Here is an 11,792-nt window from a genome sequence, read left to right on the forward strand (position 1 = left end):
ACTGTGACCTCGCATACAGCTCAGTGTATGTGAGGTGTCTCCCACGGTCACACTGCATTCCGTACACTGAGAGTTATATTGTTCTTCTCAGTAGTACACAATCAATTGGGGTAACAGACACCTCACTTCTGACAAAAGAGAAGGAATGACCAGAAGTCATCATTTCTGCCACAACCTGTCAGGTCTCATTATTTACAACCTTAGAACTTCTACACATACACAGAGCCCAGGACACGGAGGACAGCAGCAGTCCCTGCATTGACTATTACTAACCCCTCCCGTTGAGCCAGACAAAGCCACGCCCCTCCCCCAGGACACCCCTTGACTCCTGGGTTTCCTCACCAGACTGATGGCCCCACAGACCCCTCTCCAGTTATCTTCCAGCTGCTTCCTTGACGACACTCCCCTGCACCTGTCACAGGCTCCAGGCTGCCCTCCTGGGGCTCGAGTTATACTCCTTCTCTATCTACTAACAGCACCGACTCCAGTCCTGACACTGGATTGGTACACACAGAGAAGAAGCAGCTCAGAAGTAGTCTGGGTTGTTCCCAGGTACCTCCATCTTCACAGAGTGACCGCCAGGGGGCAGCACAGCCAAAGCACTCACAGCCAACAAGCCAAGAACCATCAATTGGATGTCAGCAGCCTTGTCAGAGGCGCAGAGACTAGTAATTCCACAGTATTTTGGGGCAGCAGAGGAAGAAGCAAGTGCTGAGCTGAAGTGGTCACTGCTGTTTTGTCACAACACCAGACATATGTTCTTAAAAGCATGTAAGCACACATTCTTAGGCATTCTCGGTCGTCTTCTCCCTTTCTGACTTTATACCAATTGTATACACCCGAATGGAGAAAAGTTAAAATATAAGGTACTAGGAATATGCGCAAAAGGTAGGCAAATTAAACATTTCAAGTACAAATATTACCATATTTATTGATGTAAAATGTAAACAAGTTAGACTGAAAATATGTGTGTGTGTTTACAAAGGATGTCTAAAGTGTATGCTGTGAGGTCAGGTTGCAGTTCACTACTTGCACTTGCGCCTTTCACAAGTGTGAGTACCCAGTTACACTAATGTCTGCTCTGACTTGTTATTCTGAGAGTCATGTGCTAAAGGGGGGCTTCCACCCTAGTTTGAGGGACCAGAGTACGAATGCCCCAGGGCACAGGAAGTACACAGTCCTCATTGATACAACTGTGGCCCAGTAACTTCTGACTGCCCTTTGACCCCACAGACTGGCACATACATGTCATCAGACTATAGCACCGTGGTACATATGCACACATGTGCATGTACACGTCAGCCAGTTTTTTATTCATTTATGTGCTAATACTGTTCAGCATCAGGATGTGATGTCGAAGGAGAAAGGTGGAGAGCGCCGACGTCTCTGGTATTTCAAGACAAAACTAGAGACCTTTTCACACTCATATACTGCTCAAGGCAGATCATCCACTGCAAATGCAAGTTATATGAGTCCAGCTGAAAACTGTTTATTTTTGGGTACTTGCTTTAGTCAAAGGTTACCATTTGCAACTCACAAAAAAAAAAGCAAAGGGCAATTTCATACATTAACACTTTGGTAAAGTCGTTCTTTCACACCGTACATTTCCGTAAGTTTCTCTCTCCTTGTAAGTTATCCGGTGTGAAGGCCGCGTGGAGTCAGGTCCACACTGTGCATCTTACTGTTGTGTAGCCAGAGTAGAGAGGTGTCCACACAGACACAGGACGTAGACAACACCTGTGTGTATCATCACGTGCCCCCAGCAACGCCTATAGAAAAATGTATAGATGCCCCCAAGCCGCAGAAACCACGAGGGGAATGAAAATAGGAAGAGACGGGTTATGTCAGAGATACAAATTGTTTCCTGCTCAAGACCTGCAATAAATTAAACAAAAGTATTATTACAAACATTCCAGGTCCTACCGATATTGGAACTCAGATTGCTGGATTCAGAGTCCAGAGTGCTAATCATTACACGATGGAACCAACGTCCACGATCCTCAACCCTAGGAGTCCTGACAGTGTCAGTCACCACCTACTGTCTATCGCTTGAATTCGTTCACACTGTAAATCAAACATGACAAGTCCAACAGCACAACTAAAATGTGTATTTCACAAGTAATAACATAAAAACAGAAATATACTTTTGCTGATGCAGAAACAAAGAAAACGTCTTGTCTGATGCTTCGAAATCTCCATTTAGCATGGCCCCTTAACTAACCACCAAGAGTCTTTGCACGGCTGGGAACCTTTGTAAAAGACAAAGTGGGTCACTGTGAATGCAGCAGATCTTCATCCCTGTATTTCTTACAAAGAAGCATAGTTTTATTCCAGGTACAGGAGGCATCTCTGGTGTCTGATACTACCTGTAGTGTTCAGCCTACCCTCTCTGAGAGAGCAGCAGTGAGGGTACAAAGCACACTGGTTGCAAAATGTGGACACTGCAAACAGCAGCTGCAATATCACAGATGATATAAAACACATAAAGTGCTCAAGTCTTATACTAGAAACAACACAGAAGGGGAATCATGTCATAAAACAAATGATGAACCCACAGTATGGACAGGCAGGTAATAAAATGCGAATTTCCCATGGTGGGACCACAGTCAATTGCTGCCTTCTTCTCTGTGCCCCGGTCTCATTATATAATCTGTACTTTTTGTTGTGCAATAAAAGAAAAACAAGGAATAACCCTTCATAGTATTAATGTACAGGTCAAGGGCTGGGGAGAGAGGGCAGTAGATTTGGGGGTCGGTGTAAACCTCTGACGGCATTAGATGGAAGCAGAAGACAAAGCAAGTGACATTTATTAAGACTTTAGGTGCATTTAGGTTTATAGAAAAAAACTGAGAAAGATTAAAATGTCTGAGTAGTGAAAAACAAAAAATGGATTTCCCATACCGGGAGTTGAACCCAGGCTGCCTGGGTGAAAACCAGGAATCCTAACTGCTAGACCATATGGGAACTGTGACTTCTTCATACAGCTCAGTGTATGTGAGGTGTCTCCCAAGGTCACACGGCATTCCGTACACTGAGAGTTATATTGTTCTTCTCAGTAGTACACAATCAATTGGGGTAACAGACACCTCACTTCTGACAAAAGAGAAGGAATGACCAGAAGTCATCATTTCTGCCACAACCTGTCAGGTCTCATTATTTACAACCTTAGAACTTCTACACATACACAGAGGCCAGGACACTGAGGACAGCAGCAGTCCCTGCATTGACTATTACTAACCCCTCCCCTTGAGCCAGACAAAGCCACGCCCCTCCCCCAGGACACCCCTTGATTCCTCGGTTTCCTCACCAGACTGATGGCCCCACAGACCCCTCTCCAGTTATCTTCCAGCTGCTTCCTTGACGACACTCCCCTGCACCTGTCACAGGCTCCAGGCTGCCCTCCTGGGGCTCGAGTTATACTCCTTCTCTATCTACTAACAGCACCGACTCCAGTCCTGACACTGGATTGGTTCACACAGAGAAGAAGCAGCTCAGAAGTAGTCTGGGTTGTTCCCAGGTACCTGCATCTTCACAGAGTGACCGCCAGTGGGCTGCACAGCCAAAGCACTCAGAGCCCACAAGCCTACGAATCATCAATTGGATGTCAGCAGCCTTGTCAGAGGCGCAGAGACTAGTAATTCCACAGTATTTTGGGACAGCAGAGGAAGAAGCAAGTGCTGAGCTGAAGTGGTCACTGCTTTTTTGTCACAACACCAGACATATGTTCTTAAAAGCATGTAAGCACACATTCTTAGGCATTCTCGGTCGTCTTCTCCCTTTCTGACATTATACCAATTGTATACACCCGAATGGAGAAAAGTTAAAATATAAGGTACTAGGAATATGCGCCAAAGGTAGGCAAATTAAACATTTCAAGTACAAATATTACCATATTTATTTATGTAAAATGTAAACAAGTTAGACTGAAAATATGTGTGTGTGTTTACAATGGATGTCTAAAGTGTATGCTGTGAGGTCAGGTTGCAGTTCACTACTTGCACTTGCGCCTTTCACAAGTGTGAGTACCCAGTTACACTAATGTCTGCTCTGACTTGTTATTCTGAGAGTCATGTGCTAAAGGGGGGCTTCCACCCTAGTTTGAGGGACCAGAGTACGAATGCCCCAGGGCACAGGAAGTACACAGTCCTCATTGATACAACTGTGGCCCAGTAACTTCTGACTGCCCTTTGACCCCACAGACTGGCACATATATGTCATCAGACTATAGCACCGTGGTACATATGCACACGTGTGCATGTACACGTCAGCCAGTTTTTTATTCATTTATGTGCTAATACTGTTCAGCATCAGGATGTGATGTCGAAGGAGAAAGGTGGAAAGCGCCGAAGTCTCTGGTATTTCAAGACAAAACTAGAGACCTTTTCACACTCATATACTGCTCCAGGCAGATCTTCCACTGCAAATGCAAGTTATATGAGTCCAGCTGAAAACTGTTTATTTTTGGGTACTTGCTTCAGTCAAAGGTTACCATTTGCAACTCACCAAAAAAAAGCAAAGGGCAATTTCATACATTAACACTTTGGTAAAGTCGTTCTTTCACACAGTACATTTCCGTAAGTTTCTCTCTCCTTGTAAGTTATCCGGTGTGAAGGCCGCGTGGAGTCAGGTCCACACTGTGCATCTTACTGTTGTGTAGCCAGAGTAGAGAGGTGTCCACACACACACAGAACGTAGACAACACCTATGTGTAGCATCACGTGCCCCCAGCAACGCCTATAGAATAATGTATAGATGCCCCCAAGCCGCAGAAACCACGAGGGGAATGAAAACAGGAAGAGACGGGTTATGTCAGAGATACAAATGGTTTCCTGCTCAAGACCTGCAATAAATTAAAACAAAAGTATTATTACAAACATTCCAGGTCCTACCGATATTGGAACTCAGATTGCTGGATTCAGAGTCCAGAGTGCTAATCATTACACGATGGAACCAACGTCCACGATCCTCAACCCTAGGAGTCCTGAAGCAGTGTCAGTCGCCACCTACTGTCTATCGCTTGAATTCGTTCACACTGTAAATCAAACATGACAAGTCCAACAGCAGAACTAAAATGTGTATTTCACAAGTAATAACATAAAAACAGAAATATACTTTTGCTGATGCAGAAACAAAGAAAAAGTCTCGTCTGATGCTTCGGAATCTCCATTTAGCATGGCCCCTTAACTAACCACCAAGAGCCTTTGCACGGCTGGGAACCTTTGTAAAAGACTCAGTGGGTCACTGTGAATGCAGCAGATCTTCACCCCTGTATTTCTTACAAAGAAGCAGAGTTTTATTCCAGGTACAGGAGGCATCTCTGGTGTCTGATACTACCTGTAGTGTTCAGCCTACCCTCTCTGAGAGAGCAGCAGTGAGGGTACAAAGCACATTGGTTGCAAATGTGGACACTGCAAACAGCAGCTGCAATATCACAGGTGATATAAAACACATAAAGTGCTCAAGTCTTATACTAGAAACAACACAGCAGGGGAATCATGTCATAAAACAAATGATGAACCCACAGTATGGACGGGGCAGGTAATAAAATGTGAATTTCCCATGGTGGGACCACAGTCAATTGCTGCCTTCTTCTCTGTGCCCTGGTCTCATTATATAATCTGTACTTTTTGTTGTGCAATAAAAGAAAAACAAGGAATAACCCTTCATAGTATTAATGTACAGGTCAAGGGCTGGGGACAGAGGGCAGTAGATTTGGGGGTCGGTGTAAACCTCTGACGGCATTAGATGGAAGCAGAAGACAAAGCAAGTGACATTTATTAAGACTTTAGGTGCATTTAGGTTTATAGAAAAAATCGGAGAAAGATTAAAATGTCTGAGTAGTGAAAAAAAAATGGATTTCCCATACCGGGAGTCGAACCTGGGCCGCCTGGGTGAAAACCAGGAATCCTAACCGCTAGACCATATGGGAACTGTGACCTTTTCATACAGCTCAGTGTATGTGAGGTGTCTCCCACGGTCACACTGCATTCCGTACACTGAGAGTTATATTGTTCTTCTCAGTAGTACACAATCAATTGGGGTAACAGACACCTCACTTCTGACAAAAGAGAAGGAATGACCAGAAGTCATCATTTCTGCCACAACCTGTCAGGTCTCATTATTTACAACCTTAGAACTTCTACACATACACAGAGCCCAGGACACGGAGGACAGCAGCAGTCCCTGCATTGACTATTACTAACCCCTCCCCTTGAGCCAGACAAAGCCACGCCCCTCCCCCAGGACACCCCTTGACTCCTGGGTTTCCTCACCAGACTGATGGCCCCACAGACCCCTCTCCAATTATCTTCCAGCTGCTTCCTTGACGACACTCCCCTGCACCAGTCACAGGCTCCAGGCTGCCCTCCTGGGGCTCGAGTTATACTCCTTCTCTATCTACTAACAGCACCGACTCCAGTCCTGACACTGGATTGGTACACACAGAGAAGAAGCAGCTCAGAAGTAGTCTGGGTTGTTCCCAGGTACCTCCATCTTCACAGAGTGACCGCCAGGGGGCAGCACAGCCAAAGCACTCACAGCCAACAAGCCAAGAACCATCAATTGGATGTCAGCAGCCTTGTCAGAGGCGCAGAGACTAGTAATTCCACAGTATTTTGGGGCAGCAGAGGAAGAAGCAAGTGCTGAGCTGAAGTGGTCACTGCTGTTTTGTCACAACACCAGACATATGTTCTTAAAAGCATGTAAGCACACATTCTTAGGCATTCTCGGTCGTCTTCTCCCTTTCTGACTTTATACCAATTGTATACACCCGAATGGAGAAAAGTTAAAATATAAGGTACTAGGAATATGCGCAAAAGGTAGGCAAATTAAACATTTCAAGTACAAATATTACCATATTTATTGATGTAAAATGTAAACAAGTTAGACTGAAAATATGTGTGTGTGTTTACAAAGGATGTCTAAAGTGTATGCTGTGAGGTCAGGTTGCAGTTCACTACTTGCACTTGCGCCTTTCACAAGTGTGAGTACCCAGTTACACTAATGTCTGCTCTGACTTGTTATTCTGAGAGTCATGTGCTAAAGGGGGGCTTCCACCCTAGTTTGAGGGACCAGAGTACGAATGCCCCAGGGCACAGGAAGTACACAGTCCTCATTGATACAACTGTGGCCCAGTAACTTCTGACTGCCCTTTGACCCCACAGACTGGCACATACATGTCATCAGACTATAGCACCGTGGTACATATGCACACATGTGCATGTACACATCAGCCAGTTTTTTATTCATTTATGTGCTAATACTGTTCAGCATCAGGATGTGATGTCGAAGGAGAAAGGTGGAGAGCGCCGACGTCTCTGGTATTTCAAGACAAAACTAGAGACCTTTTCACACTCATATACTGCTCCAGGCAGATCTTCCACTGCAAATGCAAGTTATATGAGTCCAGCTGAAAACTGTTTATTTTTGGGTACTTGCTTTAGTCAAAGGTTACCATTTGCAACTCACAAAAAAAAAAGCAAAGGGCAATTTCATACATTAACACTTTGGTAAAGTCGTTCTTTCACACCGTACATTTCCGTAAGTTTCTCTCTCCTTGTAAGTTATCCGGTGTGAAGGCCGCGTGGAGTCAGGTCCACACTGTGCATCTTACTGTTGTGTAGCCAGAGTAGAGAGGTGTCCACACAGACACAGGACGTAGACAACACCTGTGTGTAGCATCACGTGCCCCCAGCAACGCCTATAGAATAATGTATAGATGCCCCCAAGCCGCAGAAACCACGAGGGGAATGAAAATAGGAAGAGACGGGTTATGTCAGAGATACAAATTGTTTCCTGCTCAAGACCTGCAATAAATTAAAACAAAAGTATTATTACAAACATTCCAGGTCCTACCGATATTGGAACTCAGATTGCTGGATTCAGAGTCCAGAGTGCTAATCATTACACGATGGAACCAACGTCCACGATCCTCAACCCTAGGAGTCCTGACAGTGTCAGTCACCACCTACTGTCTATCGCTTGAATTCGTCCACACTGTAAATCAAACATGACAAGTCCAACAGCACAACTAAAATGTGTATTTCACAAGTAATAACATAAAAACAGAAATATACTTTTGCTGATGCAGAAACAAAGAAAACGTCTCGTTTGATGCTTCGAAATCTCCATTTAGCATGGCCCCTTAACTAACCACCAAGAGTCTTTGCACGGCTGGGAACCTTTGTAAAAGACAAAGTGGGTCACTGTGAATGCAGCAGATCTTCACCCCTGTATTTCTTACAAAGAAGCATAGTTTTATTCCAGGTACAGGAGGCATCTCTGGTGTCTGATACTACCTGTAGTGTTCAGCCTACCCTCTCTGAGAGAGCAGCAGTGAGGGTACAAAGCACACTGGTTGCAAAATGTGGACACTGCAAACAGCAGCTACAATATCACAGATGATATAAAACACATAAAGTGCTCAAGTCTTATACTAGAAACAACACAGCAGGGGAATCATGTCATAAAACAAATGATGAACCCACAGTATGGACGGGGCAGGTAATAAAATGCGAATTTCCCATGGTGGGACCACAGTCAATTGCTGCCTTCTTCTCTGTGCCCCGGTCTCATTATATAATCTGTACTTTTTGTTGTGCAATAAAAGAAAAACAAGGAATAACCCTTCATAGTATTAATGTACAGGTCAAGGGCTGGGGAGAGAGGGCAGTAGATTTGGGGGTCGGTGTAAACCTCTGACGGCATTAGATGGAAGCAGAAGACAAAGCAAGTGACATTTATTAAGACTTTAGGCGCATTTAGGTTTATAGAAAAAAACTGAGAAAGATTAAAATGTCTGAGTAGTGAAAAACAAAAAATGGATTTCCCATACCGGGAGTCGAACCCAGGCTGCCTGGGTGAAAACCAGGAATCCTAACTGCTAGACCATATGGGAACTGTAACCTCTTCATACAGCTCAGTGTATGTGAGGTGTCTCCCAAGGTCACACGGCATTCCGTACACTGAGAGTTATATTGTTCTTCTCAGTAGTACACAATCAATTGGGGTAACAGACACCTCACTTCTGACAAAAGAGAAGGAATGACCAGAAGTCATCATTTCTGCCACAACCTGTCAGGTCTCATTATTTACAACCTTAGAACTTCTACACATACACAGAGCCCAGGACACGGAGGACAGCAGCAGTCCCTGCATTGACTATTACTAACCCCTCCCCTTGAGCCAGACAAAGCCACGCCCCTCCCCCAGGACACCCCTTGACTGCTGGGTTTCCTCACCAGACTGATGGCCCCACAGACCCCTCTCCAGTTATCTTCCAGCTGCTTCCTTGACAACACTCCCCTGCACCAGTCACAGGCTCCAGGCTGCCCTCCTGGGGCTCGAGTTATACTCCTTCTCTATCTACTAACAGCACCGACTCCAGTCCTGACACTGGATTGGTTCACACAGAGAAGAAGCAGCTCAGAAGTAGTCTGGGTTGTTCCCAGGTACCTGCATCTTCACAGAGTGACCGCCAGTGGGCTGCACAGCCAAAGCACTCAGAGCCCACAAGCCTACGAATCATCAATTGGATGTCAGCAGCCTTGTCAGAGGCGCAGAGACTAGTAATTCCACAGTATTTTGGGACAGCAGAGGAAGAAGCAAGTGCTGAGCTGAAGTGGTCACTGCTGTTTTGTCACAACACCAGACATATGTTCTTAAAAGCATGTAAGCGCACATTCTTAGGCATTCTCGGTCGTCTTCTCCCTTTCTGACATTATACCAATTGTATACACCCGAATGGAGAAAAGTTAAAATATAAGGTACTAGGAATATGCGCCAAAGGTAGGCAAATTAAACATTTCAAGTACAAATATTACCATATTTATTTATGTAAAATGTAAACAAGTTAGACTGAAAATATGTGTGTGTGTTTACAATGGATGTCTAAAGTGTATGCTGTGAGGTCAGGTTGCAGTTCACTACTTGCACTTGCGCCTTTCACAAGTGTGAGTACCCAGTTACACTAATGTCTGCTCTGACTTGTTATTCTGAGAGTCATGTGCTAAAGGGGGGCTTCCACCCTAGTTTGAGGGACCAGAGTACGAATGCCCCAGGGCACAGGAAGTACACAGTCCTCATTGATACAACTGTGGCCCAGTAACTTCTGACTGCCCTTTGACCCCACAGACTGGCACATATATGTCATCAGACTATAGCACCGTGGTACATATGCACACGTGTGCATGTACACGTCAGCCAGTTTTTTATTCATTTATGTGCTAATACTGTTCAGCATCAGGATGTGATGTCGAAGGAGAAAGGTGGAGAGCGCCGACGTCTCTGGTATTTCAAGACAAAACTAGAGACCTTTTCACACTCATATACTGCTCCAGGCAGATCTTCCACTGCAAATGCAAGTTATATGAGTCCAGCTGAAAACTGTTTATTTTTGGGTACTTGCTTTAGTCAAAGGTTACCATTTGCAACTCACAAAAAAAAAAGCAAAGGGCAATTTCATACATTAACACTTTGGTAAAGTCGTTCTTTCACACCGTACATTTCCGTAAGTTTCTCTCTCCTTGTAAGTTATCCGGTGTGAAGGCCGCGTGGAGTCAGGTCCACACTGTGCATCTTACTGTTGTGTAGCCAGAGTAGAGAGGTGTCCACACAGACACAGGACGTAGACAACACCTGTGTGTAGCATCACGTGCCCCCAGCAACGCCTATAGAATAATGTATAGATGCCCCCAAGCCGCAGAAACCACGAGGGGAATGAAAATAGGAAGAGACGGGTTATGTCAGAGATACAAATTGTTTCCTGCTCAAGACCTGCAATAAATTAAAACAAAAGTATTATTACAAACATTCCAGGTCCTACCGATATTGGAACTCAGATTGCTGGATTCAGAGTCCAGAGTGCTAATCATTACACGATGGAACCAACGTCCACGATCCTCAACCCTAGGAGTCCTGACAGTGTCAGTCACCACCTACTGTCTATCGCTTGAATTCGTCCACACTGTAAATCAAACATGACAAGTCCAACAGCACAACTAAAATGTGTATTTCACAAGTAATAACATAAAAACAGAAATATACTTTTGCTGATGCAGAAACAAAGAAAACGTCTCGTTTGATGCTTCGAAATCTCCATTTAGCATGGCCCCTTAACTAACCACCAAGAGTCTTTGCACGGCTGGGAACCTTTGTAAAAGACAAAGTGGGTCACTGTGAATGCAGCAGATCTTCACCCCTGTATTTCTTACAAAGAAGCATAGTTTTATTCCAGGTACAGGAGGCATCTCTGGTGTCTGATACTACCTGTAGTGTTCAGCCTACCCTCTCTGAGAGAGCAGCAGTGAGGGTACAAAGCACACTGGTTGCAAAATGTGGACACTGCAAACAGCAGCTACAATATCACAGATGATATAAAACACATAAAGTGCTCAAGTCTTATACTAGAAACAACACAGCAGGGGAATCATGTCATAAAACAAATGATGAACCCACAGTATGGACGGGGCAGGTAATAAAATGCGAATTTCCCATGGTGGGACCACAGTCAATTGCTGCCTTCTTCTCTGTGCCCCGGTCTCATTATATAATCTGTACTTTTTGTTGTGCAATAAAAGAAAAACAAGGAATAACCCTTCATAGTATTAATGTACAGGTCAAGGGCTGGGGAGAGAGGGCAGTAGATTTGGGGGTCGGTGTAAACCTCTGACGGCATTAGATGGAAGCAGAAGACAAAGCAAGTGACATTTATTAAGACTTTAGGCGCATTTAGGTTTATAGAAAAAAACTGAGAAAGATTAAAATGTCTGAGTAGTGAAAAACAAAAAATGGAT

The 11,792-nt window shown here is 44.5% G+C and overlaps 2 non-coding genes across 2 annotated transcripts; both read right to left on the bottom strand.

Moving 5' to 3' along the window:
* Positions 1 to 5,857: 5,857 nt before the first annotated feature.
* Positions 5,858 to 5,929, bottom strand: TRNAE-UUC (transfer RNA glutamic acid (anticodon UUC)). Its single transcript has one exon. It is a non-coding gene; the product is annotated as a tRNA-Glu (tRNA).
* Positions 5,930 to 8,824: 2,895 nt separating this feature from the next.
* On the bottom strand, positions 8,825 to 8,896 carry TRNAE-UUC (transfer RNA glutamic acid (anticodon UUC)). The gene has a single exon. It is a non-coding gene; the product is annotated as a tRNA-Glu (tRNA).
* Between the last annotated feature and the right edge of the window lie 2,896 nt (positions 8,897 to 11,792).

This window comes from Pleurodeles waltl, unplaced genomic scaffold, assembly GCF_031143425.1.
Source record: "Pleurodeles waltl isolate 20211129_DDA unplaced genomic scaffold, aPleWal1.hap1.20221129 scaffold_39, whole genome shotgun sequence".
Taxonomy (NCBI): Eukaryota; Metazoa; Chordata; class Amphibia; order Caudata; family Salamandridae; genus Pleurodeles; species Pleurodeles waltl.